At 37.6% G+C, this 20,536-nt stretch overlaps 1 protein-coding gene and 1 long non-coding RNA gene across 6 annotated transcripts in view; both read right to left on the bottom strand.

Moving 5' to 3' along the window:
• The window catches only part of ZRANB3 (zinc finger RANBP2-type containing 3), a 278,640-nt gene that overhangs the window by 229,543 nt on the left and 28,561 nt on the right, over positions 1 to 20,536 (bottom strand). The gene's annotated exons all lie outside the window — the stretch shown is intronic.
• LOC122688541 lies at positions 131 to 20,217 on the bottom strand. The gene is made up of 3 exons (XR_006339497.1): positions 20,204 to 20,217; positions 9,381 to 9,382; positions 131 to 2,141 (listed from the first exon to the last, which is right to left on the bottom strand). It is a non-coding gene; the product is annotated as an uncharacterized LOC122688541 (long non-coding RNA).

Here is a 20,536-nt window from a genome sequence, read left to right as displayed (position 1 = left end):
GTTCTTCTTCGCTTTCTGCCATAAGGGTGGTGTCATCTGTGTATCTGATGTTGATATTTTTTCCAGCAATCTTGATTCCAAGTTTGTGCTTCATCCAGCCCAGCATTTTGTTTGATGTATTCTGCATATAAGTTAAATAAGCAGGGTGACAATATACAGCCTTGACACATATTTAACTCAACCTAACTTTAGCCCTGAATTTCCTCTTACAAACAAATGGATACTGAACTATTTTCAACAATATCTGTGGTTTGGTTTCTATATAGTTCAGTTACCATGATAAACAGAAAGTTAACCAACTAAATCTCAGACATTACTAGTTTTAAGATAGAAGTCTTAAAAAAAAAAAAGGGGAGGGGGAAAGGCGGGGAAAGGGGAAGAATATATATATATGCAAGGTATCACAGATCCAGAACTGAGATGCAACTCAAGAGGATCCAGATATACACCATCCACACCCTCCATTCACACACCAGGACTTACAGGAGAAAATTGGCCATCTGCCTCTGCCTTCACGAGCAAATAGAAACCATGGCATTTTTCTTCTGCAAACCAAAAGGCTGTTTTATTTTGCACTTCATTTGGTAGTTTCTCCTCTTGGAGAAGACTGAAATCAATCAGTCACTCAGTGACCAGTTTTAACTGAAGTCCAAAACAGTAACACAGATCAACGTAACATTCTTCTCATTTTGTCACTATTCTCACAAGTCTAGTTTTTCAGTTAAAAAAAGATGATTTGTTACTGATAAAAATTCCCTATTCCTCTCTGTACAACAGACTAATCAGGCCTAACCTTTGAGTCTATACTTACACATGGAGTGTTCACTTAATTTTGGGGTCTCACTTACTGTGCCTCCATTGGTCGAGTATGCTCTTCTGGACCTCCATCTACTTTTCTGTCCACACTCCTTCTGAAAGGCTGAGGCTTCCAGAGATAACTCATGTACTCATGGATATTTAAATAAGTAATTCATGATAATTAAATCAAATATTTTTGAGTACCTCTTTTGAACTGGGCTTCATATTATCATCCCCAACTTCAAAGAATTTTAAGAATACGCCCATTATCATAATGGTAGAATGGGTGTAATAGACTCACCATAGGCCAGCTATGACCGAAGAATATGCTGCTTTTGCTCCACCCCAGTGTTATTAAATGCCCCGGATCACAGTAGGCACTACAGAAATAATTTCTGGAAAAGCAGCCATTAAAGTATTACTTTATTCCATCAGGTTATTTTGAGGATTCATAAAAAAAAAATACAAAGTGCTGGTGAATATTTAAATTCATCATAGAATTTCTTATATTAAAAATAAACTGAAGTTCAACCAAGGAAAAATTTTAAAGGTTAATAATGCAAGTATACAAATGAAAACACTATAATATTCCTATGATTTGTTGATCTAAAAGTGAAACAACCATGTGGCGGCCTGGATGGGAAGTGAGTTTGGGGGAGAAATGGACACATGTACATGTATGACTGAGTCTCTTTGCTGTGTACCTGAAACCATCACAGCATTGTTAATCGGCTGTACTCCAACATAAAATAAAAAGTTCAAAAAAATAAAACAGCCAACCAAATGCAGTATGTGGCCCGTGTCAGAAAATAATTCAAAACAAGCCAACAGTACAGAGAAATTTTATGGTAAGTGGGGAAATTATTATATATATACAGATCGTCCTCAATTTATATTGCTGGAATTGACTCTCAATAAACTCATCCTAAGTTGAAAATGCATTTGAAACACCTAATTTACAAAATTAAACATGTTCAGAACACACATTAGCCTTTATTGCAGCAAAATCAGTTAACACAAATCCTAATTTATGATAAAGTACTCACTATCTCACACAATTTATTGAATACCTTACTGAAAACAGGCGGGTGTATAGGTACAGATGGTTGGAAGTGCATCAGTTGAGCACCCCTGTGATTATGTGGCTGATTAGGAGCTACATAGCTCAATTGGTAAAGAATCCGTCTACAATGCGGGAGACCTGGTTTCGATCCCTGGGTTGGGAAGATCCCCTGGAGAAGGGAAAGGCTACCCACTCCGGTATTCTGGCCTGCAGAATCCCATGGACTGTATGTATAGTCCATGGGGTCGCCATGAGTGGGACAGACTTAGCGACTTTCACTCTCAGGAGCTGCAGCAGCAGTAGTCAGAGCCCAGCACTGCAGGAGAGGATGGTACAGCATACTGCTAGCCTCAGACTAGAGACCAAAGGTCAAAAATCAGATAAAATCTTCACACCATCGTAAAGTTGGAAAATCATAAACTTAACCACCTCAAGTCAGGGAATATCTATAATGAGGAATTAATTACCTTTAACTTATCAGATGTGATAAAGACGTCTTTTTTAAGTCCTTATTTGTTAGAAATTAAACTGAAGTGTTTATGGGTATAATACAACATCTTATAAAATATTATAATATAATATCTTTTATAGATATTATATAAATAGTTTCTTTAAAATACTCCAGAAAAAGAAAAGTATGTTTGTAGGTATAGAATGCAGAACAGAACAACCAATACCTGGCAAAATGTTCCTAATTATTAAAAATGGGTGATAACTACATGTAAGTTCCTTAAAATACTCTCTCCATTTTTTAATACACTTGTAAGTTCCCATAATATAATCTTTGGATAAAATAAAGTGCAGTATTGCACCCTGTAAACTTTCTAATACTGGTTTCCCATAACAGAAAACCCTGAAGGAACTTTTTGGCTAACCCAATACAAAACTTAGGGTAACTGTGTTGCAAAACTCAATTGAGACAGAACCTGAAAATCCAACAAACACTTAGCCTTCATAGTCCCAATAACTAACATTTCTTTTATTGTTTTAAACTCTTAACCATCATGTGCATGTGTGCATGCTCAGTCGCTTAGCAGTGTGACTCTTAGGGATCCTAAGGACTGTTGCCCACCAGGCTCCTCTGTCCAAGGGATTCTCCAGGCAAGAATGGGTTGCCGTTTCCTCCTCCAGGAGATTTTTCCAATCCAGGGATCAAAGACCTGTGTCTCCTACATCTCCTGCACTGCATGCAGATTCTTTACCGCTGAGAATAAATCATTGCTTTTAATTAGTGATTTGAAATTTAGTGTTAATTTTCACTTTATGTGCTGTGAAGTGTGTGTGCACATGCACAGAACGAGAGAGAGAGACGGATGGATGAATGGATACGTATATGTAACATGAAAGTTACCCAAGATGGAACTTTAGAGGGCAAAGGTAAAAAGAGATCAAAATATCATATTCTATACAGATTTTCCAGGAGTTCTCCAAAGTCCAAAGTTGCACTGATTATGGGTGGGTTCACACAGAGTTTTGCCTATGGGGGTACCAGTTGGAGATAATGGGAACAGTTAAGTCTAGAAAGTTTAGAACAGAAAGTCCAGAAATGACTGGGTCCCTCCAGAACATCAGGTTCTGCCTGTGCCCCATCCTCCTTAGCTTCAGCGCTCACTGAGCTCCCATAATACTATCTTCTCCCTTTGTGTTCTCAGACATGGGAGTGAGCATGACTGGCTGCTTACAATTTATTGCTGTCTTAGCGACTTGAACTAATTGGTGGCTCTTTAACCTTACCCACAACTCCCATGAGTCTCCTCATTAAAACCTCTTAAATTGAACCATTTGAGTAACATTCCATTTCATGCTAAAATTTACCAATGAAGTAGTACAGCCTTATTGCACTTCCCAGGTGTGTGTGTGTGTGTGTGTGTGTGTGTGTGTGTGTGTGTATACACATATACATATGTATGATGTGATGATCTGATATACACATTTATTTTGAAATGATTACCATAAGATTAGTTAACATATCTAGCATCATATACAGTTACTATTTTTCTATCTGTGCTGAGAACACGGGGACTTCCCTGGTGGCTCAGACGGTAAAGAATCTTAGGATTCACTCTCTTAGCAACTTTCAAACATACAGTGTAGTACTGCTAACTATAGACACCATGCTATACACTAGATTCCAGAATTTATTCATCGTACAACTGAAACCTTGTACCCTTTCACCAGCAACTCCCATTATTACAACTTTACCCATTCATCTATTAACAGATACCTAGGTTGTTTATACATCTTGGCTACTGTGAATAATGTTGAAATGAACATGGGGTCACAAATATCTGTTCCAGGTAGTGGTTTCATTTCCTTCAGATACATACCAAGAAGTGGGACTGCTGGATTACATGGCAGTTCTATTTTTAATTTTCTTAGGAAATTCCATACTGTTTTCCACAATGGCTATAGCTATTTATATTCCCATGAACAGGGGACTAGGATTTCCTTTTCTCCATATTGTCACCAACACTTGTTATTTATTGTCTTTTTACCAAAAGTTTTCCTAAAGGTAGAAAGTGATGGCTTATTGAGATTTTATATTTGCATTTCCTTAATGACTGGTGATGCTGAGCATCCTTCCAGGTACCTGTTCTCTAACTGTATGTCTTCTTCAGAAAAATGTCTATTCAGGTCCTTTGACTATTTTAGTTTAATGGGATTATTTATTTTTTGAGTTGTATAAATGTACATCATGGGAAATGCAGGGCTGGATGAAGTACAAGCTGGAATCAAGACTGCAGGGAGAAATATCAATAACCTCAGATATGCAGATGACACCACTCTTATAGCAGAAAGCAAAGAGGAACTAAAGAGCCTCTTGATGAAAGAGGAGACTGGAAAAGCTGGCTTAAAATAGCATTCAGAAAACAAAGATCATGGCATCTGGTCCCACAACTTCACGGCAAATAGATGGGGAAACAAAGGAAATGGTGACAGACTTTATTTTCTTGGGCTCCAAAATCACTGCAGATGGTGATCACAGCTATGAAATTAAAAGACGCTTACTCCTGAGAAGAAAAGTTATGACCAACCTAGACAGCATATTCAAAAGCAGAGACATTACTTTGCCAACAAAGGTCCATCTAGTCAAAGTAATGGTTTTTCCAGTAGTCATGTATGGATGTGCGAGTTGCATGATAAAGAAAGCTGAGCGGTGAAGAATCGATGCTTTTGAACTGTGGTGTTGGAGAAGGCTCTTGACAGTCCCTTGGGCTCCAAGAAGATCCAACTAGTCAATCCTAAAGGAGATCAGTCCTGAATATTCATTGAAAGGAGTGATGCTGAAGTTGAAGCTCCAATACTTGGGCCACCTCATGTGAAGGGCTGACTCATTAGAAAAGACCCTGATGCTGGGAAAGATTGAAGGCAGGGGGAGAAGGGGACGACAGAGGATGAAATGGCTGGATGGCATCACTGACTCAAATGGACCTGAGTTTGAGCAAGCTCCAGGAGATGATGAAGGATAGGGAAGCCTGATGTGCTGCAGTCCATGGGTTGCAGAGTCGGACGTGACTAAGCAACTGAAAAACAACAATGAATTCCAAATATTTTGGGGGTACTACCCCACATCTGATATATGATTTGTAAAAATTTATTCCCACTTGGTAGGTGCTTTTTCATTTTGTTGATTGTTTCCTTCGCTGTATAAAAGCTTTTTACTTTAATGTAGTCTCATTTGTTGATTTCTGCTTATGCAAAATGTATACCTGCTGATGTATGCAACAATAATGCTTTTTTAAAATGTATTTATTTTTCACTGAAAGATAATTGGGCTTCCCTGATGGCTCAGTGGTAAAGAATCTGCCTGCAGTGTAGCAGACAAAGGAGATGCAGGTTCCGTCCCTGTTTTGGGAAGATCCCTTTGAGAAGGAAAAAAGGATAAATGCTTTACACTACTGTGTTGGTTAATAATGCTTTTTAACATAGTCAAGTTTCTCTATAGATACTGTTATAGAGCCCTCATTGCTTGCGGAGGGAGCAAAACAATTAAGTTATTCTACAACTCAAATTAATACTATTTAGAAGGTCAAAATTTCAATTCTCATGAATTAGATGACTCTGGTTGTATGAATATAATAGGTAAATTTTTGTTACTTTTTTCTTCAGCATTTTATACCCATTCTTCAAAGTTCATTCAAACTTTCACCTACTTATCATATTAAGTTGAGATGATAGGCATGGTGATACACACTGATATTAAAATAATTTAACAAAGAAACTTTTTATAGTAAAACCACCAGGTGTTTCAATATTTTTGTTCACTGATGCAAAAATTCAATCTATATTCAGCTAAAGAAGGGATTATAACACTACAAAAGCAGTATATCTAAATGGGTAATATAACAAAAAGTTCTTCAACTTTAGCAAAGAAAACAATGAAAGAAATTACACTGTCAAGTGATACTTTTAAAGACTACAAATGACTACAAAATCATTTCTGACACTTTTGGTAAAAGCCTTAAATACCACAAAGTCTTCTCTTCCACCATGCAGACAAATAATTAAAACAACTTTCTCTCCAGAATTTCTGGAAGAAATGAATTGCAGTTTAGTTCAGAACACCATCTATACAAAGAGTATTAACTAATTATGAAGGTACCAATGATGGCATACAATACTAAGCCTAATAATTCAGTCAGTGACGGATGTCTTACATCACATCAGATGTGAATAAGTAAATGACATTTATAGCAAATCTTCCTATTCAAGTATATACTAGAAATTTCTTTATCTTTGGCCACGTGACCAAAATACAGAGTCCCAACATAGCATTGAACTCATGTCCTCTGCAGTGAAATTGTGGAATCTTAACCACTGACCATGTGTTCAACCTGGTTTTAGAAAAGGCAGAGGAACCAGAGATCAAATTGCCAACATCCGCTGGATCATTGAAAAAGCAAGAGAGTTCCAGAAAAACATCTATTTCTGCTTTATTGACTATGCCAAAGCCTTCGACTGTGTGGATCACAATAAACTGTGGAAAATTCTGAAAGAGATGGGCATACCAGACCACCTGACCTGCCTCTTGAGAAACCTGTATGCAGGTCAGGAAGCAACAGTTAGAACTGGACATGGAAAAACAGACTGGTTCCAAATCGGGAAAGGAGTATGTCAAGGCTGTATATTGTCACCCTGCTTATTTAACTTATATGCAGAGTACATCATGAGAAACGCTGGGCTGGAAGAAGCACAAGCTGGAATCAAGATTGCCGGGAGAAATATCAATAACCTCAGATATGCAGATGACACCACCCTTATGGCAGAAAGTGAAGAGGAACTAAAAAGCCTCTTGATGAAAGTGAAAGAGGAGAGTGAAAAAGTTGGCTTAAAGTTCAACATTCAGAAAACTAAGATCAGGGCATCTGGTCCCATCACTTCATGGGAGATAGATGGGGAGACAGTGGAAACAGTGTCAGACTTTATTTTTTGGGGCACCAAAATCACTGCAGATGGTGACTGCAGCCATGAAATTAAAAGACGCTTACTCCTTGGAAGGAAAGTTATGACCAACCTAGATATCATATTAAAAAGCAGAGACATTACTTTGCCAACAAAGGTCCGTCTGGTCAAGGCTATGGTTTTTCCAGTGGTCATGTATGGATGTGAGAGTTGGACTATAAAGAAAGCTCAGCACCGAAAAATTGATGCTTTTGAACTATGGTGTTGGAGAAGACTCTTGAGAGTCCCTTGGACTGCAAGGAGATCCAACCAGTCCATCCTAAAGGAGATCAGTCCTGGATGCTGGGAGGGATTGGGGGCAGGAGGAGAAGGGGACGACAGAGGATGAGATCATTGGATGGCATCACCAACTCGATGGACATGGGTTTGAGTAAACTCCGGGAGTTGGTGATGGACAGGGAGGCCTGGCGTGCTGCGATTCATGGGGTCGCAAAGATTCGGACACGACTGAGCGACTGAACTGAACTGAACCGAACCACTGACCACCAGGGAAGTCCAAATTTTCACATACTAATAGTTTTGTGGGGCTTCCCTGGTGGTCCAGTGGTTAAACATCCACTTGTCACTGCAGGGCACAAAGGTTTGATTCCTGGCCGGGAAAGATCTCATATGCTGTGAAACAACTAAGCCCATGTACCACAACAACTGAGAGCAACTGCCACAACTACTAAAGCCCACGCCCCCTAGAGACTGTGCTCTGTAACAAGAGAAGCCACTACAATAGGAAGTCCGGAGCACCACAGCTGGAGAGCAGCCCCACTCTCCACAACTAGAGGAAGCCCACATGTGGCAACAAAGACTTAGTACAGCCAAAACGAAAATAAATTTAAAAATGTGTTTGTTAATTATTTTTAACCATGTATATACATTATTAACCAGACAGAAATACACTTAATAATTACTTAAGCAATGTATATAACACTGAGTTCAGTGGAGCACAGATTCAAAAATTTAACACATGGTTATTAATCAATTTGAACACTAGGCAAAACAAAGATAACTGTGCTAAGTTCTTTCGTCGTGTCTGGTTCTTTGCAACCCCAAGGACTGTAGCCTTCCAGGCTCCTCTGTTCATGGTATTTCCCAGGCAAGAATACTGGAGTGGGTTACCATTTCCTCCTCCAAGGGATCTTCCTGACCCAGGGATCGAACCCCTGTCTCTTACGTCTCCTGTATTGGCAGGTGGGTTCTTTAGCACCAGTACCCAACAAAATCTAAAGGAGTATATCTAGAAAAAAAATTCTGGCTTCACATCTCAGGGAAACAAAACAGTAGGATGAATTTCCAAGGTAAGGAGAACACTTGCATTACCAGGTCAAGAATCCCTTCTTTAAATCAACACAACAGGCTAGACAGACTGGCAGCCAGAATATCCGTGGGTCCAGTCTGGCTGGAAGGAGAAGCAGGTGTTGCGAGGCTCAATGATGAAACCCCAAATGGGAGAAGTAGAGAGAAGCTAGGAGAAGACTGAGAATCTCTGCATCATTAGTTTCCCTGCTATGTGGATTTCTTCTGCTCGGGTAATACAACCAAAAGAAATAAGTTACATATAAAAGTAATGTCATAAACATGAAACCATAAAACTCCTAAAAGAGAAAACAGGCAAACCAGTCTTTGACATAAATCGTAGAAATAGTTTCTTGGACCAGTCCTTTAAGGCAAAATAAATAAAAGCAAAAAAAAGCAAAAAGGACCTAATTAAATTTAAAAGCTTCTGCACGGCAAAGGAAACCATTGACAAAATGAAAAGACAACCTACGAAACGGGATAAAATATTTGCAAATGATGCATATGACAGAGGGTTAATATCCTAAACATACAAACAGCTCATACAACTCAATATCAAAAAACCAAACAATCCAAACAAAAAATTCGCAGAAAATTTGAATAGACATCTTTCCAAAGAAGACATGCAAATGGTTTACAGGCACATGAAAAGATGTTCAGCACCAGTAATGCTTAGAGAAACAGAGATCAAAACCACAATGAGGTCTTCACCTCACACCTCACACACACTTTTTGACGACTATCATCACAAAGTCTACAAATTGGGGACTTCTCAGTGGTCGAGCAGCTAAGACTCCAAACTCCAATGCAGCAGTCCCGGGTTACTGCTGCGATCTCACAGGCTGCAGCTGAGGATCCCACATATCACAAAGAAGATGGAAGATCCTGTCTGCCGCCACTAAGACTCAGCACAGTCAAATAAATTAATAAATGTTAACAATAAAAAAAGTTTACAAGAAACAAATGGAGAGGAATGTGGAGAAAAGGGAAGCCTCGTATACTGTTGGTGGGAATGTAACCATGTCACTATGGAAAACAGTATGGAGGTGCCTTAAAAAAACTAAAAATAGAACTACCATATGATCCATAAATTCTACAGAAAAGATACATGTACCCCAATGATCATAGCAGCAATATTTACAATAGCCAAAGACACAGAAGCAACTCAAGTGCCCATCAGTAGACAACCAGATTAAGAAAATATGATGCATGGAACTTCCCTGTAGGTCCAGTGGTTAAAAATCCACCTGTCAGTGCAGGGGACGTGGACCTGAACCCTTGTGGGACAATCCCACGTGCCGTGAAGCAGCTAAGCCTGTAAGCCACAACTACTGAGCCCAGGTGTGACAACTACTGAAGCCTGCACTCTGGAGCCTGCGCGCCACAGCGAGAGAGGCCACTGCAGTGAGACGCCTGTGCGCCGAAACTGAAGAGTAGCCCCCACGTGCTTGCTGCAGCTAGAGGAAGTCCACATGCAGCAACAAAGTCCCAGGGCAGCCAGAAAATGAAAAAACAGAAGATGTGATACATTACACACACACACACACACACACTCATGCAACGGGGTATCACTCAGCCATGGAGAAGGATGAAATACTACCATTTGCAGCAATATGGATGGACCTGGAGAATATTATGCTCACTGAAATAAGCCAAAAAAGAAAGACAAATGCTACATAATATTACTTAAATGTTAAAAAAAAATACAAATGAATGTACAGTATATACAAAATGGACTCATAAACATCAATGTGTGGAAAACAAATCTGTAGTGACCAAAGGGGAGAGAGACAGGTTGAAAGGGACCAAAGGGGAGAGAGACAGGTTGAAAGGGACAAATTAGGGGGATGAGATTAATAGATAAAAACTACTATATATTAATGAGCTAAGCAACAAAGATATACTGTATAGCACAGGGAATTATACTGATTATCTTGTAATAACTTATAATGGAACACAATCTGCAAATACACTAGATCATTATGCTGTGCACCTAAAACACAATATTGTAAATCAACCATACTTTAATAAAAATAAAATAATATTTTTTGAACAAATAGTGTCATAAAGAGAATAGTGTTAGTTTACAACATTAAGCCTCTCTGAGGTGATCTTTTGCAAATAGTAGGGTTAGGAAAAATTTTCCTCATTGAATGATGAATAATTATTATTTTTTTAAATCAATGTTATAAATATAAAGAAGGAAAGAAAAATAGATATCAAAAGAAAAAACACACAAGAAAAACACCACCCATGAAGCAGATGAAAATCATAGTTAAACAGTTAGCTACATACTTACATTTTAATTACCTCTATAACACAAGACAAATAAAGCAGAGATACAGAAACTTGACGAAGCTATAGCAAAAAGAAAAAAGAAATTAAGGATGAATTGACAGGTCAGAGAAGTAAACGAAAAAATAAACACCACTGAAATGAAGACCAAATGGAAGCAGAAGAAAAAACAGGCACTGCTAAAAAAAAAAAGTACACACAGGACACGATTGAAAGAAAATTTTCAAAGGGAATGAACAGACCAAAAAGGTTTTTAGAGAAAAAAATAAATTATGAAAGAAAATGACAGAAAATACAAATGATAGAGATGATAAGCCAAGATGAATCAACAAACACAAGCATACCTGGTGGTTTAAAAGAATTAAAAAAAAAGAAAGAACTGAAAAACTGTTCTCCATATAATTCAAGTAAATTTTCCAGAAATGAAAGAAAAATGTAAACCAGAGATTAAAATAATATAGCACATCCAGGAAAGCGACATGGACGCATCAACACTAAGACATATTCCAATACTAGACTGCCAAAAGGGTAGTGAGACCAAAAAAAAATCAATCATCTCTAAGGAGAAAAAAAACCCAGGCAGCCCTCAGAACCTCTACAGCAAACAGTGAACAGCCTAAAACATCAGCCAGAAAAGAAAGTGAGACTGAGGAATTTCTTACCCAGCCAATTTGTCATTTAGGATAAACTCTGTGTAAAGACAGTTTTAAAATGTAAGAACCTAGGAAACTGGTTTCCCATTAGCTCTTCTAAAATATTTTAAAAAGTTAACTTCAGCCAAAGAATACTATACAGAAACAAAATGGACTGAAGGGAAGTAATGAAATCACTTAGTATTTTAATAATCTGCATACAGAAGAGAAAGTAACAGCTATAGACAACAACAACACAGAAATTACATATTTATCAAGAGGTAAGAGAGGAAAAAGGCAAACCTCATTTAAAATTGGAAAGGAAAATAATCTAAGTATATAGTAGGAATAAATTATAAGTATTTTCAAAAATACAAAGGTGACATCAAGAAAAATAACCAATTACTATGATATGCTGAGAAAGAAGGTAGAAAGGGAGAAAAATGAACTACACCAACTATCACTACACTGGGAATTAGAAAATGTTGGCTAATAAAATAGAGATCCAAGTAATATAAACTATAGTTATAAATAGTACCAGTGAATTCAAACTCTATACCTTTTGAATTACTAAAAACTCATTCTAAACAGGAAGAAAATGTTAATCTCATGTTTATTGGCTCACACAAAGATTGTATAATAACATATTTTTAGGAACAGAAACAGTAACAAATACTATGATGGCAGAATTAAGACCAAACATAGCCCTAAAGTCAATGAATGAAAGTGACCTTAATAATTCTTAAGAGAAAAGACAACTGATTCACAAAGTGAAATCTAAGACTTCAAAATACATCTAAAGAAGTGTCTCAAAAAATGGTGAAAAGAGAAAGATAGTTAAAAGTATGCTAAGGAAAAAAAAAAAGTATGGTCCGAAAGAAATAGAGTTTCTTCGGTGGCTCAGAGGTAAGGAATCCGCCTGCAATGCAGGAGACACAGAAGACACGGATGTCATCCCTGGGTTGGGAAGATCCCCTGGAGAAGGGAATGGTAACCCACTCCAGTTTTCTTGCCTGGAGAATTTCATGGACAGAGGAGCCTGGCCAGTTACAATCCAAGGGGTTGCAAACAGTTGGACAGGACTACAGTGACTTGGCACATACACACACACACAGCAGAAATTAATACAACATTTTAAATGAACTATACTTCAATAAAGTTTTTTTAAATTTTAGTTAAAATTAAAGAAATAGTTGTTGGGATATTACACAGGATTAAATTTAGAGTATAAAATGAAAGCATTAACTAATTTGATAATACAGGTATTTTATAATGATAAGGAGTATAATCCCAAATGAAGATTTAACAGTAAGATTAAGATTTATGCTCCCAGTACTATGATGGTTTAGATATTCTAAAAACCCTTTCCTTTTCAAACACCTAAAAATAGTAATGCAGAGTACATCATGAGAAATGCCAGGCTGAAAGAAGCACAAGCTGGAATCAGGATTGCAGGGAGAAGTATCAATAATCTCAGATTTGCAGATGACACCACCCTTACAGCAGAAAGTGAAGACGAACTAAAGAGCCTCTTGATGAATGTGAAAGAGGCAAGTGAAAAAGCTGGCTTAAAACTCAACATTAAAAAAAAAACCCAAAAAAACCTCAACATTCAGAAAACTAAAATCATGGCATCCAGTCCCATCACTTCATGGAAAATACATGGGGAAACAATGGAAACAGTGAGACTATTTTTGGGGGCTCCAAAATCACTGCAGATGGTGACTGCAGCCATGAAATTAAAAGACACTTGTTCCTTGGAAGAAAAGCCAGAACCAACCTAGACAGCATATTAAAAAGCAGAGACATTACTTTGTCAACAAAGGTCCATCTAGTCAAAGCTATGATTTTTCCAGTAGTCATGTATGGATGTGAGAGTTGGACTATAAAGAAAGCTGAGTGCAGAAGAATTGATGCTTTTGAATTGTGGTGTTGGAGAAAACTCTTGAGAGTCCCTTGGACTGCAAGGAGATCAAACCAGTCCATCCTAAAGGAAATCAGTCCTGAATATTCATTTGAAGGACTGATGCTGAAGCTGAAACTCCAATACTTTGGCCACCTGATGTGAAGAACTGACCCACTGGAAAAGACCCTGATGCTGGAAAAGATTGAAGGCAGGAGGAGAAGCAGACGACAGAGAAGGAGATGGCTGGATGGCATCACCAACTCGATCGACTTGAGTTTGAGCAAGCTCTGGGAGTTGGTGATGGACAGGGAAGCCTGGAGTGCTGCAGTCCATGGGGTGGCAAAGAGTTGGACACGACTGAGCGACTGAACTGAACTATAATAATTAAATACTATATTTTATTATAAAATGTAGAGCTGGCCTGAAGAAAAGTAAAAAAACTTTACAATGACCAGAAACAAGACAGAAAGTCAAACCCAGAGTAACAAGTTAGTGATAAGGCTATAGGCCACATTGAAGGAGCCTGCAGACACCACCAACAGGGAACCTGAAGACTTACCAGTCAAGCAGAGCAATAGATATATACAAAGTGAACAGTGGAAGTGAGGATCCTAAACAAAAGGTGAGCCTAAGAAAGCTACAACGTAAGTGAAAATGGGAAAGGACTGACAATAGAAAGAGAGTTACAAGCAAAAGGAAACTAATGGGAAGTAGATTTATACATGTTTGGTCAACTGCTTTGCCACAAGGGCACAAAGGTAATTTACGGAAAAGAATATATAGAGACTTTTCTACAAATGGTGCTGAATAACCGGATATCAGAGTGAAAGAAATCTGAACCTAGAACTCTCATCTCACCCCATATAAAAAAAATTAATCTGAGGTGAAAAATGTATCAAAACACAAAAGTTAAAACTATAAAGCTTTCAATACAAAACACAGGAGACCATATCTGTGATCTTGGGGTGAGAAAAGACTTACTGCTGACAACATAAAAAACACTACAATAAACTATTGTATAGCCCAGGGAACTCTACTTTTTCAATATGTAATATATATATCCACTCTTTTTAGACTCTTTTCCCACATAGGGCATTACAGTGTACTGAGGAGAGTGCCCTGTCTGCAGGTCGATTTATCGTAGTGCTTTTTATGTTGTCAGCAGTAAGTCTTTTCTTACCCCACAGATATGGTCTCCTATGGTGGCTCAGATGATAAAGAATCTGCCTGCAATGAAGGAAACTGGGTTTGATCCATGGATTGTGAACCCCTAGCGAAGGGAATGGCTACCCACTCCAGTCATCTTGCCTGAAAAATTCCATGGACAGAGGAACCTGGTGGGCTACAATCCATGAGGTTGCAGAGTCAGACACAACCAAGCAACTAACACACACACACACACACACACACACACACACATATATACACACCTGAATCACTTTGCACTACAGCAGAAACACAACACTGTAAATCAATTATATTCCAATAAAAATGAATTTTAAAAAACCACTACAGTATAAGAACTGGATAAATTGGATTTTATTAAAATTAAAAATTTCTATTTATCAAGGGATATCATGAACAAAATTAAAAGGCATGGGTAGAGGACTTTTCTGGAGGTCCAGTGGTTAAGACTCCACGCTTCCACTGCAGGGGGCATGGCTTAGATTCTTGGTTGGGGAACTAAGACTCCACATGCTGTGCGGCACAGCCAAAAAGTAAAATAAAAGGCAAGGTACAGACTAGGTGAAAATATTCATAACTCACATATGTGACAAAGGTCATTTATTCAGAATAGGAAAAGAACTCCTTCAAATCAGTGATAAAAAGAAAACACAGGTAAAGCATCAGTATAAGATATATCTATCTCATGTAGAGAGACAGACAGCAAATAAGCACAGGGAAAGATATCAACATCATTAGCCATTCAGTTCAGTTCAGTTCAGTCACTCAGTCGTGTCCGACTCTTCTCGACCCCATGAATCGCAGCATGCCAGGCCTCCCTGTCCATCACCAACTCCCGGAGTTTACTCAAACTCATGTCCATTGAGTTGGTGATGCCATCCAGCCATCTCATCCTCTGTTGTCCCTTATTAGCCGTTAGGAAGACACAAATTAAAATACAATAAGCTGCTTCTTGAAGATCTATTAATTGTGAGTAGCTAAAATGATATAAGCTGACAACATCAAATGTTAGCAAAGACTTCAAGCATAGAGAACTCTCATATATTGCTGATGGGTTGGGAAAAAAGTTGAGCAGTTTGGCAGTTTTCTTACAAAGTTAGACACCTACCCTAAAACCCCCCAAGAGAATTGAAAGCATGTCCAAAAAAGGACTTGTAGGAATGTTAATACCATCTTTATTATAAGAATCCTAAATTAGAATCAACACAAATGTCCATCATTAAGTTAATAAATACCTAACACTCATAGATCAAAAGAATGTACATGAATCTCAAAAACATGTTGAACAAGAGAAGTCAGATACATATAAACTGTATTCCACTCAAAATAAGTTCCAAAAGACAGAAATGTAAGCTATGGTACCAAAAGGGATTAGAACCCATTCAATGTATATAGTATTCCATGGTCCCATTTTGAGGAGGGATGAATAGAGCAGAGACAGAGAGAAAGAAATTGTTGGGCAGAGGCAGGGCTCTTCCTTAGTGCCGAGCGCCAGTCGATAAATCAACATTTTAACAACCACATGGCAAAAATTATTTTGAGCAATAATTATCTATGGATGCTAAATCCAAGAGGAAAAAATGAATAAGGAGAAATATATTTGTATGTCTTAACATTTCTTGTTAGCTGTTTGCTAAATAGGCAACAACTGAGAGAGGGGAAAATAATAATTATATATAGAGAAACTACGACACTTTGACTAGCAATGAAAATTAATACTACCAGTGAGGGGCTGACAGATACAGTGTGTCTACAAAAGCAATACCCTGGCAAGGACAGGACCTGGATCTCATATACTAATCCAAAAAGGACTAATCTAAATCCTGTCATGAGAAAACATTAAAAGAAATTGAGACATTCTATAAAATAAACAGCCCTATATTCTTAAAAGGGGCTTCCCAGGTAACACTAGTGGTAAAGAATCTGCCTGTCAACGCAGGAGATGTAACAGACGCCGGTTTGATCCCTGGGTCAGGAAGATCCCCTGGAGGAGGGGATGGCAACCCATTCCAGTATTCTTGCCTGGAGAATCCCATGGACATAGGAGCCTGGCAGGCCACAGTCCACACAGTCACACAGAGTCGGACACGACTCAAGCGACTTAGCATGCATATTGTTAAAAAACCAAAACAAAACACTAGTGTCACGAAAGGCTGTGGAAATGTCCTACATTAAAGGAAAGAGATATCATTAAATGCAAAAATTGATCTGGGCCTGGATCTTGTGCTAAAAGAAAAAAATGCTATAAGGATATTACTAGTACCAGTGATAACTGATGTGTAGATTAAGGGCTTCCCCAAATGGCTTAGCAGGTAAAGAATCTGCCTGCAATGCAGTGGACACAGGAAATGCAGGTTCAATCACTGGGTCAGGAAGATCCCCTGCAGGAGGGCATGGTAACTCATTCCAGTATTCTTGCCTGAAAAATCCAATGGACAGAGGAGCCTGGAGGGCTACAGACCAAAGGGTTGCAAAGAGTTAGACACAACTGAATGACTACGCACGCATGCATGCATACTTCCCCATGTAGATTAAAGAATTATACAGAAGTTAAATTTCCTGAATTTGATAAATATACTGTGGTTATGTTAGAGAATATCTGTGCTCTTAAAAAATACATACTACACTGAAATATTCCAGGTTAAAGGATCATGATATATATAACCTACTCTCAACTGATTCAGAAAAAAAAATAAACCCATGTATGTAGAGAGAGAGAGGAAAAGGAGAGAGAACTAAAAAAGTAAAACTTAAGTGGAAAATGTTTATAATTAAACTAGGTAAAAGGTATATGAAAGCTATTTCTATACTTTTGATAACTTTTCTGTAAGTTAAAATTACTTCAAAATAAAAAGTTAAAAAAACTAAGCATCAGGTAACAATAAAAAAGTACATTCTGGTGACAGCAGTCAGATCTCTGGTTATCTAACTCAGGGGGAAGGTGTTGACTAAAAAGCAGCCTATTCTGGGAAATGGAATTATTTTATATGCTGACTGACATGTCTGAAAACACAGAGGTATACATACAGCAGAATCCACTGAACTGTATATTTAAAACCTGTGCATTTAATTAAATTTAACTATACTTAAATAATGTTAAAGCCATTAAGGAGATGTAAGGCTTGGCATGGGGAGAAAATCAATGATCAAAACTTATAATCATCAGCCTACATAAAAATGAATCAGATACTGCCCATGTAACCTGGAAAACGCTAAACCAAACAGTTAGTTTTGTCAATTCTCCCTAAAAGAATTTACCCACTATTTAGGTTTCTTAAAATTCCCAGAAATTAAGATTACCTGATTATTAAAAAAAAAAAAATTTCAATTAGCAAATACAGTTGAGAAATAAGCTATCATGAACAACAATAACAATGAAAGGGAAGATGAGCCTTCAAAGGACTTCAGATAATGTAAGTCTGTTCTAGATATTTTCAGAAATAAGAGATGGAATTAAAACATGGCAAGAAAAGGGATACCAACAACATACCAGGCAGACGGAAATTGGATAAACTATCTGACATTAGGAACAGAAAACAAAATGCTCCTATTCTTCAATTTCAAGACTGGAAAGGACTGACTGTTCTTTGACATTAGTCAGCTAATCTCTATAAACTACACTCTGAAATTCAGCAAGTTCTTAAATAATCCTGCTTTTTAAAAGTCCACAGACTTCCCCCAAACCAGACACAATACCAACTTTCCGCTTTGTTTAGAGAGCCAGTCTAAGAAGCACAAGAAGTCTAAGAAGTCTAAGTCTTCCTTGCTTAAGTAAGTAAGTAAGTTAAATCGCTTAGTCGTGTATGACTCTTTGCGACCCCGTGGACTGTAGCCCAAGCAAGTAGTAAATTCAGTTTCCTTGTTTTAGACATATTGCATGGGTTTTGGTTGCCAGTACTTTGAGTGATGTCTCTTTCTTAAGAGAAAGCAGTAGATTAACTTAACAGTGAAACATAACAAAAGTTAACAAAACTATGGCTAACAAAAATATCCAACTGAAGCAGAGAAATTTAAAGTTAAGAAAATACAAAAAATGCAATAAAGGATATGTGAGACACTGAGAAAGGTCCAATGGATATAACTGGCGGCATGGAGAAGGAAATGGCAACCTACTCCAGTATTCCTGCCTGGAAAATCCCATGGACAGAGGACCCTGGTAGGCTACAGTCCACGGGGTCACAAAGAGTCAGACACAACTGAGTGACTTCACTTTCACTTTTCACTTTCAAGGAATATTAAGAAGGAGCAAAAATAGTAGTTGAAGAGATAACAACTGAGGATTATGCAGAGCTAATGAATGACATCAGTCCACAGATTAAGAAGCATAAATGCAAAGAAAACCACACTTAGGCACATCATAGTCAAATTTTGGAGAGCCGAGTAAAGAAAAAACAAAAACAGCAAGGGGAAGAGAAAGACAACTTATAATAGCACCAAAAATATTAAATACCTAGGGGGAAAAGATAATTTATAGCAGCACCAAAAATATTAAATACCTACGAATAAATTTAATTATATGTGAAAAATTATATACTGAAAACTATAAAATTTTATCAAGGGAATTCCCTGACAGCCCAGTGGTTAGGACTCCCTGCTCTCACTGTCATGAAGTTTGACCCCTCACTTGGAAACTAAAATCCCAGAAGCCATGCATGGTGTAGCCAAAAAATAATAGCACAACAACAAACAAAAGAACTCAAAATACTTTATTGAAACAGAAATTAAATAAGGGCAAGATGATATAATAATTGAGGTGAAAGTAAAAGTAGAACAACCAAAGAAATGGAAGAATAATTCACATTCATGGATTAAAATACTCCCTATTGTAAAGATATCAATTCTCCCCAAACTGACCTGTATATGCAAAACAATCCTATTCACAATCCTAGCAACTTTTTTGTGAAAACTGAATAATGAGTTGTAGAATTTAAGGGCAATGCAGAGAGTCAACAATAGAAAAAGCAATTTTGAAAAAAGAATAGGGTTGAAAAACTTATACTAAAATATCTATTATAAAGTTATAGTAATTAAGAAGTATGGTACTGTCACAAAGATTGGCAATCGTTCAAACAGAAAAAAAGAATCTATACCTACACGGTCCCATATGGTAGCCACTAAACATATGTAGCTACTTAAATAAATTAAAATTAGTTAAAATAAAAAATTCAGTCCTTTTGAGCACTTGCCACATTTCAACATCTCAGCAGCCAGCTATTAAATTGAACAGTACATATACTAACATTTCCATCATGGCAGAAAGTTCTATTCAACAGCACTTATAATAGAGAGATACACATAAAACTACTTGATTTATAACAAACGTGACACTCTAGTGCAGTGGGGGAAAGCTGGTCTTTTTAATAAATTGTGATGGTGCAATTTTATGTTCATATATGAAAATTAAATAAATAACCTATTAATCCACCATCACCTCTACCTTACACCCAAGATCCCCAACCTCTGGGATTTAATGCCTATACGATCTGATGTGGAGTTGATGTAATAATAATAGAAATAAAGTACACAACAAATGCAGGGCTCTTGAATCATCCCAAAACCATTCCCTCCCGCTACCACCACGTTCCATGTAAAAACTCTCCTCCATGACAGTGGTCCCTGGTGCCAAAAAAAGTTGGGGCCACTATCTTACACCATATATAAAAATCAATTCCAAGCAGACTGCAGGGAATTCCCTAGCAGTTCAGTGATTGGGACTCTGAGCTTTCATTGCCAAGGGCCTGGCTTCAATCCCTGGTCCAGGAGCTAAGCTCCTGCAAGTCAAGCAGCCAAACAAACCAGCGAAAAAACCAAGTAGACTGTCATTCTAAATGTAAAAACATAAGACAAAGAAGTTTTTAGACGAAAACACAGGAAAGTAACTTCACAACCTTGTAGTCGACAAAATTG

Source organism: Cervus elaphus, chromosome 33, assembly GCF_910594005.1.
Source record: "Cervus elaphus chromosome 33, mCerEla1.1, whole genome shotgun sequence".
NCBI classification, from domain to species: Eukaryota; Metazoa; Chordata; class Mammalia; order Artiodactyla; family Cervidae; genus Cervus; species Cervus elaphus.
Note: the sequence above shows the minus strand (reverse complement) of the source record. Positions and strands in the feature narration are given on the sequence as shown.